Source organism: Hyaena hyaena, unplaced genomic scaffold (genome assembly GCF_003009895.1).
Source record: "Hyaena hyaena isolate Hyena2069 unplaced genomic scaffold, ASM300989v1 scaffold_71, whole genome shotgun sequence".
NCBI classification, from domain to species: Eukaryota; Metazoa; Chordata; class Mammalia; order Carnivora; family Hyaenidae; genus Hyaena; species Hyaena hyaena.
The window spans coordinates 1,715,279-1,729,095 of NW_024080704.1; the positions used below are offsets into that span (position 1 = coordinate 1,715,279).

At 42.4% G+C, this 13,817-nt stretch overlaps 1 pseudogene; it reads right to left on the reverse strand.

The window, feature by feature from the left end:
- Positions 1–8,499: 8,499 nt before the first annotated feature.
- Positions 8,500–9,603, reverse strand: LOC120232414 (annotated as a pseudogene).
- Positions 9,604–13,817: the final 4,214 nt, after the last annotated feature.

A 13,817-nucleotide genomic window follows, 5' to 3' on the forward strand; every position in this document is an offset into this window, starting at 1 on the left:
TAGGGAGATTTTTTCTTCTATTTATATCTCTCCATATAATTGGACTTGTTGTCTCAAATATATAAGGTTATTAAGAAAGTCGGTAAAGGAAAAAAAAAAGGAGAAAGAACAAGAAAAAGCAAAGAGGGAGTAAAAGAATAGGAGGAAAGGCAAGTTCAACGTATGATGCTGTAATGTCCACCCAGCCAGAAACCCTGATGATTTGTTGAACAAATCCATTCCCTCCTTGTCTATCTTACCTTCCACTCTGGGCTCACCTTCGGGTTCTTCTCTCCAAGTGGCTGATTTCACTGAGACAAAGCGTCAGTACCAACTTAACTTGGTTCTGCTTAATCTGGCCCTGCCAGACCAAGGATCCTCCCAAACCCACAGAAAATTATTATTATTCTTATTTCCTCTCCGCTCCCAATGGGGGAAAGAACTAAAAACCACAGATAACAGAGGAGTGTTTCCTTTCAGGCTGAGAGCCCCTGAAGGAAAGGAAAGCAGGGCCCCAGATCCTGCCCGCCAGCTCCTGGCCTAGGGCAGAACAGACCCCTGTGGTGGTTTGAGGATGGGGACTGAGCTCTTTCTTCAGCTTGGGATCTTGAAGAGCTTCCCTGCTGCCCAAAGCCCCAATTTCCTCCACCGCACCCAGATGCAGCTGAGTCAGGACTGGGCCAGGCATCATGATGAAGGGGTTGCGTTCGCTCTTGGTTCTAGCCCTGCCTCCAATCTCAAGCCCTCTGGCCCTCTCCCCGGGGACCCGGGGCACTCCATCTGCCTGAAGCTGCTTCTTTTCTCTGCCCAGCAACCAGAGACAGATCCTCTTCTACTCTGATTGAAACTTGCCCAGAACAGTGGGATGTAGCAAGCATCTCACTGTATCTGGCCTATAGGATAGCTGGTGAGCTGTGCAAATTTGCACAAGGGACTTTTCTGAGCCTGGATCTCCCCTGAGAGCAGAGGTGGTGGGGAGCATCGGGGACCATCGGGGTAAGTTGCCAGGGGATACTGGACATGCCTTGGCCCCTTGTCCACTTGTAAAATGAGCGTAAGAATCCCTGCTCACAGGGGAGAGCAGAGAGGTAATGAATCAGTGCATGGCACACTGTCGATGTTCCCTATCAGCTCTGCACAGGATTTCATTTCCAGGAGGGCTTGCTCTCTGAGAATTCCTTCACATCCCTTCGCTCATGCCTCAAGCTCGACCAGGGACATGGCTTAATAGGAGAGTCGGGTGACAGCTGGGCTTTCTTGCAGTGATAGCCCTTCTGAGACATGACTCTTGCTTTTGTTATCTAACCTATTAGAGGCCATAATGGAGAGAAAGAGGCACATACTTGTGGATTTGTGGAGACTGCCACAAGACATTTGATACATAGGAGTCTCCAACTCTGCTTGTAGAGGGATCTCTCATCACCTCCCCACAATCTGATCTTTGTCTCCTGTACCCAAAATGAGTGATATCTTACCTAGGCCTTTCACCAAGTCCATTAACAGATGGATCTTAAAATCCATCTCCCTGAGCACAGGCATTCTTCAGTCACACATCACTTAAGCCGGTGTCTGGCAAACTACATTCTTCTTGTGAAGGAGTGAACTAAAAGGAGAGAAAGAGAAACCAGAGACAAGGGAGACAGCCCCCAGGGAAGTTCAAATCTAGCAAAATACAAGATGGGGGGGTGGGGTACAGCAAGATGCTTAATAAATGCTAAATAAATCCACTGATTCGTTTCTTTTTCCTTCATGTCTGAAGTTCCCGGGCTAAAGGCTTAGTCCACACTTCCTCCTGGGAAGAGCCTTTATTATCTCAACAACTCATAAATGAGGTGTTTTGGAGGACAAGGATAAAGGGTAAGGAAGAGTAGCCCAAGGTCAGCAGCGCGTGTCCCAAGGCTTTCTCCTGAGTTTGGGTTTCATACAAACTATGTCTATGGAGTGCGCGTTATCTGTCGGGCGCTTGGCTCCGTAGGGACATTAGCTCACCCAGTCTTCAGAACAAGCCCGAGACAAAGGTGCCGAGTTGGCCCCCACGGTAGAGGTGAGGACTATGGGGCTCTATCAGCCTTTGAAACTAACCCCTGGAGACACAGCTGAGTCACGGCAGAGTCGGGCCATTCACAGGGGTTGGACAGTGCTCTAACCACCATGCCACTCTGCCTGCCTCCTCCACCGTCAGCTCAGTGCAACCCTGGACCCCCTGCTTCCTGGATCTGCATCTTACCTTCCTTGTCTACTACATGATGGGGTGAATGACATAGTCTGTACATTTCCTTCTACCTTTATCTCTTTATGACTCTTTCAGTTCTCCAATGCAAAAGAAGATTAAATTAAGCCTGCTTTTCAATTCTCAGCAAAGCTAGTGAGATTCCACATTCATTAGCAACCCCAGACCACCACAAAATCAGAACTTTTTCCTATAGGTTGTCACTGCAACCCCCTCCCCCCATTACTCACTGCCCTTGCCCTTTGGTAAAGACCAAGGCTATATAATGTTACCAATGGAACAAAGGGATCCCCAAAATGCTTCCCCAGGTCCCCCTTTTCCATATTTCCCCCCTCATCATTCTCCCATTGCTACTGCCCACAGACAGGTTTGGGCAAGACAACACCGAGTCATATTTATGAAAATGATATTCATTTCCCCCCTTACATCCAAAGTGAAAGAGGAAGGGACTAACTTCATTTAAGCATGGAAAATAAAATTGCACACAGCATATGCCATTTCCAAGCCCAAACCAGCCCCCCACATTCTGTTGTGGTTGCACAGAGTTGAGGGAAAGGGGGGGGAAAGTACTATTTTCAGTTCCTGCAATGAGGAAAAGTGCAGAAATATACCCAGACTCCCAAGTTTGCTCAGAAGATATCCAGTTCCTTCATTCAGTGGAATAGCAAGCTAATATTAGAATCTCTGCCTTAATAAGCAGCTATTTAAAAAAGAAAAAAAGAGAGAGAGAGGAAAAAAGCTACCTTATTATAGGGTGGGAAATTCCCAGGAAGAATATGGGAAGGAATCTGCAGCCAATACACACAGCCTTAAATGTTACTTTAAATTCAATTTTAAAAGAGAGATTTAGCAGCTGTGATTAAAGTCTCTTGTCTCTGAATCTGCAAACACAGAAATATGTTGCCGAGGAATTTAGACATTTATCATGGGCTTTAGATAGCTGCTAACCTTTCAGCTAGTTGCCTTCAGATATTTTAAAGATGTACATATCTGCTTTTCTGTCCCTAAATGTGAGGCATCACATTGATACAGTGGCAAATGAACATATTCTGATAGCAGACAGCTCTTCTCATATTGAGAGAAATGGGGGTAACGGGATCAAAAAATAAAATTCTTAGGGCTTCTTGTTTTTTACTTTTTGTCTCAAGTAAGAGCATCAGCAGAGGGCGCCTGGGTGGCTCAGTCAGTTAAGCATCCGACTTCCGGTTCAGGTCATGATCTCACCGCTTGTGGGTTCGAACTCCAGGTCAGAGCCTGGAGCCTGCTTCGGATTCTGTGTCTCCCTCTCTCTCTGCCCCTCCCCAACTGGCACTCTCTCTCTCTCTCAAAAGTGAATAAATATTTTAAACATTTTTAAAAAAAGAGCATAAGCAGAAAACCTAACTCTAAGTGGCTTAAAAAGTGTTAATTTATCGAGCTTCCTTCTCATTGAACAAGAAATTCAAGTTAGGGTGGTTTCAAAATTGGTTCTTTCAGTAGCTCAAAGATATCATTATGGATCCAGGGTTTGGGTTTTGTTTGTTTGTTTGTTTGTGTTTTTTCCTTCTGCTTTGCCATCCTCAATCTATCAGTTCTGTCCTCAGGCTCATCTGCCTCATGATCACAAGATGGCTGCTGAAGTTCCAGACATCACATGCAGATGTTACAACTTGAAGAAGAAGCAGCCTTCTTTTCCTGTGTAGCTATTTTGGAAAACAAGGAAACCTTTTTCCAGAAGTCCCCCACATACTTCCTCTGTGATTTATAAGCCAGAATTTCATCATATTTTTCTTATATGGCCAGGATCCTGAAACCAGCATGGCACACTCACTATGACTCTCCTGAAACACAAGACCTTATGGTGGAGGACAGATAACAAAGAAAAAGTAGCCAATTCTCTAGGCAGTTGGAAATTAGAAAGAAAAGAATGGATGTTTTCAAAACAACTGACAATGTCTGGAGTACTCCATAATGGAATACTCTCCTGATAGTCAGCATTACTGCACATATTCAGAAAGCTTGAGAGAGAATATTTAGGAAATGGAGAAATATGTTTTCTTATGTCTATGACAACTACTTTTCCAAAATTGCAGATCAGATGCATAAAAGTGGCTTTATGGGGAAAATAATTAAATAACGAGATATCTGGGGCACCTGGGTGGTTTAGTCTGTTAAGCATCTGACTTTGGCTCAGGTCATGATCTGACGGTTCATGGGTTCCAGTTCCGCATTGGGCTCTGTGTTGACAGCTCGGAACCTGGAGCCTGCTTTGGATTCTGTGTCTCCTTCTCTCCTCCTCTCCCCCACTCATGCTCTGTCTCTCAAAAATAAATAAATGTTAAAAAATTAAAAACATAAATAAAATAAAAATGAAGACATCTAGGTCTATAAATCCAGGATATACAGGCACTGTACACTTCACAGTTAGACTAGAGTAAAGGTTAAGTGCACTCTAAAGCCATGGTGCTAGGACATATGTTACCCTTTAGTAGCTGCTAACTTTGGGCAAGTTACTTAACCTCATCAAGGGGATCATGGTGGCACTTAGCTGTTAGGAGGACAAAAGGAGTGAAGACTGGTACAAGGTTTAAAACAGTGCCTGCCACACAGAACTTGTTATAAAAGTACTAGCTGTACTTATTATCTGATAAATATCTCTTCATATACAAAAAGATCCTTTGAAATATCTATCCTCAGGTCTAATGTGTATTCAATAATATTTGTTGAACAAAGGGAATGAATTCAAAATTATCCCCCCTCAATCTTTTCCTGCGCTGTATTTATCTTGACCAAAAAATAAAATATTTTCTCTTGTTAATTTCTTAAACCCACAATCCAACTAAAGCTTAAGCAGATAAATAGACTCTGAATTTCTACTAGAATGAAGGCTCCCCAGGCAGGACAACATGTGTTTCTTGCACTATTCTGTCTTCTGCTACCAGATGCATATCTGGCACACCTAAAAATGCGTTATATGTTGTGCTTTGTTTTTTCGATAAATGAATGAGTGAATGGATATAACAGCTCCTGTCTCCCTCTTAAGTCCAACAGACCTAAGGGAAAATTGGCTAAGTGGAAATACTTTCCTCCGAATCTTTTATCCAAAAGTTCTACCTTTGGCCCATACTTTACCAGTTCCCAACTCCATCCTCTCTCCTTTCATAATCCAACTCCTCTTCCTTACTGACCTTGAAACTATCGAGACTGAGAGTATATAAAGATGATGAAATTCACAATAGATTGACACAGGCAAAGAAGACTGAAAGGATATCTTCTGCTTCTAGCCATGACAGAAAAAAGTTGCACTTGACTGACGCTCTGTTATGGATTTAATGGTGTCACTTTAAAAAATGTTTTATTCCTCACCCCTGGTACCTGTGAATGTGACCTCATTTAGAAGAGAGTCCTTACAGACCAGAAAGATAAGGTGAGATCATTGGGGTGGACCTTAATCCAATGTGGCTCTCTTCTTATAAAAAGAGGACAATTGGAACCAGAGGGAGGAACATGTTCAGATACAGGAATTATTTCATCTACAAGGCAAGGAGGACTTAAAGCCACCAGAAGCTAAGAGAGAGGGAGAGAGAGCCTCCAGAAGGAGCCGACCTTGTTGACAACTTAGTTTTGGACTTCTAGCCTCCAAAACTGTGAAACACTAAATTTCTGTTTCTGAATCCAGCTAGTCTGTGGTGCTTTGGCAGCCCCGGGACCCTCCTCCTGAAAACAACTATAAAACTGAACAAAATACATAAGGGAACTGCTTGGACAACAGGCAGCACTGTCCTGTGATCCTTTAGAGAAGACAAACACACGAGATAAATAAAACTGGTAAGACTTCATCACTAGCAGATCTGCAAAACAAGAGGTGTGAAAAGAGATTCTTTTTGGCTTAAGAGAAGTGACATCAGATGAAAACAATCTATAGGAAGGCTAAAGAGTACCAGAAATAATATATACTTGGGTAAATGTAAAGAATACGTTTTTTCTTCTCCTAAATTCTGTAAAAACAATACACTGTTTACATAAAAGTGATAATGTTAAGTTATAGGGCTTGCTACATAAGTAGATGTAGAATAGATGTCAAAAGTTGCAGGAAAAAATAGAGGTAGGATACATGGAATTTTACAGTGGTAAGACTTTCACATTTTATGTGAAGTGAAATGGTACAAGATCGACCCTAGATACTCTGTGATAAGTTAACATCTCATACTGAAATTCTTGGAGGAACCACTAAATAAAAATACAAAGAAGTAGGGGCCTGGGTCTGACTCTTGTTTAGGCTCAGGTCATGATCTTACAGTTTGTGGATTTAAGCCCTGTGTCCAGCTCCATGCTGACAGCACAGAGCCTTCTCGGGATTCTCTCTTTCCCTCTCTCTCTGCCCCTCCCTTGCTCACACTCTCTCTCTCAAAATAAATAAATACACTTTAAAAAATAGAAAGAAGTATAGCTAAAAAGCCAATAGAGGACAAAAAGGAATACCAAAAATTTCAATTAATATTTAATTATTGAACTTTATAATTGAATATTGTTCAATTAATATTTCTCCTCAAAAGAAGGAAGGAAAAGAGGAATGGAAGAGGAGGAAAAAGTGATGGGAGAAATATTTAATAAATAAGAAGATGATAGAATTACACTTAAATAAAATTATATTAAATTGTAAATGAACTAAATACTCCAGTTAGAAGGCAAGATTGTCAGAAAGCAAGAGATGCACTTTAAATATAAAGACATAGATGAGCTGAAAGTGAAACAATGGGGTGAATTATCATGTGAAGAGTAAGCACAAAGAGATGGTGCAGTTACATTCATGCTAGAGAAAGTACACTTTAATGCAGGAGGATTGGCAAAGATAAAGGGAGGTGTTTCAATAAGATAAAAGAGTCAGTTCCTCAGAAAGATAAAGCAATTCTAAACACATATGTACCTAGTAACAGAGCTTTAAAATACAAGAAGCAAAAAGTGACAATTAAAGGGAGAAGCAGATAAATCAGTAGTTTGAGTTTGAGATTTTTAACACACTTCTTTCATTAATTGATAAATCAACTAGACAGAAAGTCAGCATGAATATTGCAGATCTAAATTACACCATCAACAAATATGACCTTAACTGATGTTTATAAAATATTTCATCCAACAACAGTAGAACACATATTCTTTTCTAGTGCACAGGGAACATTTACCAAGGTAGGCCAAACATTGGGCAAGAATGTCAGCCTCTTTAAAGTTAGAAAAATTAGAGTCTTGAGTACATGTTCTCTGGGCTCAGTATGAAATTAGAAATCATATGATGCCAAAAGTTTCAAAATTTTATAGAAATAAAACAACACATTACTAAAGAATCCATGAATGAAAAAAGAAATCATGAGGGTAATTAAAATATTTTGAATTAAAATACAAAATATAAAAGTTTATGAGATGTAGCATACTTAGCAGGAAATTTACACCATTAAATGCTTACATTAGGGAAAAAAAGTTTCAAAATCAGTGATCTAGCTTTCCATCTCAGGAAGCTAGGGACAGTAAACCTCAATAAAATAGAAGAAATAAAATATCTTTGAAAATATGAATAAAATGGGTCTAATTAACCTCTGGTGAAACTGACTAGGAAGAAGACAGGGATGGAGAAAGTAACAAATTAGAAAATATCAGGAATAAAAAAGAAGATACTGTTAAAAATCCTATGATATTAAATGGATAATAAGGAAATATTATGAAAAGCAAACATTAGGCCAATAAATTCAAAACTTAGAAGAAAGTGGATACATTCATTGACGAACACAACTTATCAAAACAACCACAAAATGTATTAGAAAAATCTGAATGACCTTATATCTATTAAAGATTTTAATTCATTATCAGAAACTTTCCCAAAGAGATAACTTCAGGCCTGGATCATCTTGCTTGAGAATTTTATCAAATACTCAAAATTCTGTCAGACATAACACCAAAAACCAAACAAACAAACAAAAACAACCCATCTCTCTCTCTCTATATATATATTTTTTTTTCTTTCACTTTGCTCCAATTTATTATTTGACCAAATTTATGTTCAGAGGTTAGACTTGCAAACATCAAAGCACTACGAATGTGTGACATCTAGTGACAATGGGTTGAGAAATGCCAATATAAATACCATATATCAAATTACCATTGTTTCACACCAGGATAAAAAGGGGGTATTGGAGGAGGGGGAGGGGAGAGTTGTTCTGTAAAGAAATGAAAAGAGCAGAGTCAATCTCAAGCAGCCAAGTGAAGTAGAAGATGTGTGACCCCATGATCTCTCAGCTGGGCCGCCACGCAGCCGGCTGCTAACGGGGGAAACGGTGTGCGGTGGCTGGCGTGTGCAACACTGCGTTGGTGTTAACGGCAGACTGGGAACTGGTTTCTTCTGAGCTTGAGGCCACACGTTTCTCCAGGAGAAAAGTTCCCACGCAAAGTCGAAGTTGAGAGGTGCCAGGACGCTTCTGCTGCTGCGGCTACTGGTCATGGACTTGTTCCTCTGCCTCCGGCTCGTCCGAGCGGCCCTCGTGTTCATCGGAAGCATAGAGGACTTCCATTAGTCGCTGCACGAGGTCATCGTTTTCCTGCCCATGCTCTTGAGAGAGGAGCTCAATCTCTGTCAACTTGCGAAGTAGAAATCCCTTTCCTTTTCCACACCTTCGAGGGCAAGTTTTAATGAATGTACCTGCTCATTAAGCTGTATGACCTGGGGCGCCTGGGTGGCTTAGTCGGTTGAGCGTCCGACTTTCGCTTAGGTCATGATCTCGCGGTTCGTGGGTTCGAGCCCCGCATCGGGCTCTGTGCTGACTGCCAGCTCAGAGACTGGAGCCTGTTTCAGTCTGTGACTCCATCTCTCTCTGACCCTCCCCTGCTCACGCTGTCTCTCTCTCTCTCTCTCCTAGAAATAAATAAAACATTAAAAAAAAAATTAAAAAAAAAAAAGCTGTATGACCTGTGTTTCTAAATCTTTATCAGATTTGGATGCTGAGCTGCTGGCCGGAGCCCTTTTGGCTGATGAGGGACGAGAAGGTGTAGATCCTGGCTTAGATGCCAGACTTGATTTAGCCGCACCTGCGGTGGGGGAGTTTGCATGGTGAGACTTTTTCGGCAGGTTGAAGATCTGTTCGCCAGGGTCAGGGGGAGGGATCGCATCTTGCCCCTGCTGTGCTTCTACAGGATCGTACTCCTTCCCATCGTAGTTAGCATCATAGAATTTCTTAAAACACTGAATGAAATACAGGTTTTCCTGCAAACGCCCCTTCACCAGCTTCTCCACTGGGATCACCTTATCAACATTCATTCGCTTAAACGATGCTTGCAGAAATTTAAAATTGTGAATATTACTCATGCTTCAACTTTGCTTGAAATGATACCTTCTTCAAACTAATGCATCCTGGAAAGAGCATGTCCATGAACTGGACACACATACACACACACACACACACACACATATAGAGACAGAGAGAGAGAGTATATATGTATATATGAACAGTGTATATGCTTATATAAACATAAGTCCAAAATGAGAACCAAACCAGTCTCCTTCAACAAGAAAGGAGATAAAATGCAGCTTATTTGTACAGTGGACTAGTACTCAGCAATAAAAAAGGAACAAACTACTGATAAATCACAACACTGGTGAATCACACAGACACCATGTTGATGGAAAAAAGCAAGATACAAAATGCGATTTCATTCTCCTGAGTTTTAAGAACAAGCAAAAGTAAGCCTGTGGGGATCTGCCTCTGTGGGCACAGGGCATTGGCTGGCCCAAGGGGCATGAACAATGGTGTTCTGGTAACCTGGCTCACTGGGGAGAAAATCCCTGGTTTGGAGGGTTTGCTGATTTCCCACCATGGCCATTGTGAAACGAACAACATGATTTTGGGGATGAGATGCGCTCAATCGTCTGGGCAGACGTTGACTCCAGCATACCCCTGGCCCCCTGGGACTTTTCCAGGTTGATAGAAACGTCCTGTATCTTGACAGAGGTGACAGTTACATTGGTACACACATTAGCCAAAACTCATTGCATTGTATTATGAAGATCTGCATATTTCATCACATGTAAATTTTGCCTCAGTAAAAAAGAAAAGGGTACAGACTTTTAGCTCTAACATGAACGAGGCCTGAGGATCTAATGTAAAACACTGACAACACTGTATTACTGATTTATTTATATCTATTTCTTTACATGCGACTCAAAGGTTTATCCCGAGGATGTGAGCATGTAGAGGACAGACAGTCTCAAACTAGTGGAATGTGATTCTCCTCGTAAATGGCAGGCACGAGAGGTGACCCATGGAGTTGCTGGAGTTGGAGCGCATGGATTATGGTGGCTGGACCTCAGCAAAGGTGGCGCCTTCCACTTAGTGTCTGCCCTGTTTGTAAGTCACTGTCGCCGTCCTTATGATTGGCCTGATTATACACACACCCCAACCCACCCTAAAAACGAAATCGGCCCTATCTCCCAGGCTAGGTGGACAGTAGCTGGGGCCACCATCTGGGACCTATTCTTCCTTCCTGCGTTACTCTTCATGTTGCCTGTATTTTCCTGCATAGGCATTTTTGTCCTAGACTCTGACTTCTAGCAGCAACAAATGTTTCACTGAATTCATTCATTCATTCTTAAGAACTCTTCCCAAACGGCGACTTTGTTTTTGGACTGCTCTAGTAGGCCCTGTGTAGCTGGTTAATACAAACCCTTTGAAGATGATGTTAACGACTCCAAGCAACCAGAAGCACAGCAGCAAATCAATGAAATACTCCTCCTTCAGCAGATGACTCTGGAACAGAAACTATCCTGTTTCTCTCTTGCCAGGGTCTGACCCCTCACAAACAAATCTCCCATTTAGACTCCACCAGTCCTGAGCTAGATAACAGTCCTTCCTCATTAAGGGATTTGTTGCTGACTATTATTTGGTATTTCATTTCAATTTAGGTCAGAAGCTTCAAAGTCTCACCTTTTTCGGGGAGGAGGTGGTCTGTAAAACCCCCATTATCTCTCCATATAGATCTGTCATTGATATGGGTCTATAAATACACGTGGCTTTGTTTTTAAAGACACACAATATGTGCACCCGATTGCTATCTGTGTGGGCACCAGGCTTATATTAGGAGAGACCTGTTCAGAGCCAAATTTGATACAGTGCAGAGGCAGCTGGTGGGCTAGAGTGGCCCGGAGGGAGATCCCTGGCCATCAGTATAGAAAGCCTGGGTGAGGCATGGATGTTCTGAATGCCAAGTGCCAAGTATCCACTGGGGACAGGGAGACCGAGACTGAGGATGCAGGAAAGGAAAGAGGGAGAAACAATCAGGCACACACTCATTCAGCCCCTCTTTTGTTTAGTATTTTCTACCAGTAGGGACATGTTCAAAATCAAAAGTCTTAGTGGGGGGACCTCACAGTCCAGCTCTGCCAGACAACTGTCTCCTGGAGCCTTCAAATTTAGCCACGTGGATGTGAGAGCCACTTGCTCCTAAGCAAAGCCTGATGACTCAGAGGGAAAAGGAGAATAATTAAAATAAATTAGAGGGTGAATGGGGGATGGGAGATCATGCCCGGTCTTGCTGCTCAGACTGAGGCTCGAAGGCTTGAAAAGGGGGAGGGCCAGGTAGGATTATTCCCAGGAGGCCATCTTCCCCAAACCATGTCTCCATCACGGTGACACGCGTCTCCTCCCAGAGCCATGCTACTGTCCATTCAGCCTATGGTTCAAGGGTCTGGTAGCTTTGCCGATAAGTAGCAAAAACCACCAGCTTGCTTGCATGTACTTAAAACAGTTCCACATGTTTTTATCTCTTTCCTATTTTATAAGTTTTTTTTTAGAGTACATCAGTGATTCTCAACCAAGGGTGATTTTTCTCCCAAGAAACATTTGGCAATGTTTGGAGACACTACTGTTCATTGTAATCGGGAGCATGGGTGGGTGTGGGTTACTGACCCCTCTTGTGGAATTGACAGATAAAACACGGGACACCCAATTACATTTAAAGTTGAGATAACCAGGGGCACCTGGGTGGCTCAGTCAGTTAAGCATCTGACTCTTGCTTTCAGCTCAGGTCATAATGTCATGGTTTCATGAGTTCAAGCCTCACATTGGGCTCTATGGTGGCAGCTGGGAGCCTGCTTGAGATTCTCTCTCTCTCTCTCTCTCTCTCTCTCTCTGCCCTTCCCCAACTCACACTATCCCTGTCTCTCTCAAAATAAATAATAAACTTAAAAAAATTAAGTTGAGATCAACAAAGAACTCTGATTTTGGGTTTTTTTTTTTAAGCATTAGAATGCCCTAAATATTGTACATATCATACTTACTCTAAAAAAATTTCTTCATTTAGTCAAAATTCAGTTTTAAGTGGCCTTTCTGTATGTTTATTTGCTGGATGTTGCTAGACAATGTAAGTGCACAGAACGGTGCCATCCCTCCCCACCAAGAGTTATTCAATGCACGTGTCCATAGTGCAGAGGCTGAGAAGCCTGATGTTGGATGGTCAGAGGAGTACAGTTCAGATGTTACAGAACAGATCGTTTGGAATTCTGAACAGATTCACTGAATAAGACACATGTCAAATGAGTACACAGCCCTCAGTGGGGCGTTCATATGCATTTATGTGTACAAGCTTTTTCACCTCTGATGGAAACCCTTCTGGAAAGGTCATCAGCCTGTGCTTCCTCATCTTTCTGCAGAGGTGTTTGTGGTCAGCTGAAGAAAGTTCCCTAAAGATGTCCGATCCTAATCCCTAATCAGGGTTACCTTCTAAGGAAAAAGGTCTTCACAGATGCAATTACATTAAGGAGATTATTTTGAATTGCCTGTTGGGCGCTGAATGGCATCACAAGTGTCCTCTGTAGGCGAGAGATTTGGCACCCACAGAGGAGAAGGCAGTATGGGTGGAAGCAGGGTGAGAGACGAGGATATTGGCCTCTGTGTTGGGATGATGCAGCCCCAGCCAACTGCCAGCAGCCACCACAAGCTGAGAAAGGCCGAGAACCAGTTCCCCATAGAGCCTCTGCAGGGAGCGCAGCCTTCACATGCCTTCATTTCAGCTCAGCAAAATTCATTTTGGACTTCTGGCTTCTAGAACAGAATGCACTTCTGGTGTTTCAGCCACCAAGTTTGTGATAATTTGTTACAATGGCCACAGGAAATTCATACAATGTTCTCCTGAGGATCAGGGCCTGAGTCCAGTCTTTTCCGGAGGGTGTGTACCCGTGTTAGGACAAATATAACCTACTAGATCCAAGATGGGGAAGCAGACACAACATGGCCTTTGTTGACATTCATCTTAGTGTCACAATGCAGGATATTTCTGGTGATGGATTTTGAGCTCCGAAATGGTCTGTAGTGGAAAAATAGGTAACTCCTCAGGTCTCCCTCCAGTTTCAATAGAAAACATGTGTGTATGTCTAGGCACTGTGAAGTCCATGTCTAGAACTTAGGGGAAAAATTTGCCTAAATGGAGGCCTCAGTTATGCCTGCCTCCTAGTAATGGGGAGTCAACTCTTCAATGGCTGGTGAGCTGGCTCTTGGGAGACAGGAGACTTGATGCTATGTGGTCCCATCTAAAGCTTAGGCCATAGGATTGGAGAAAATAAGCTTTAGGTTCAGAGGAAGAAGTATCTTAT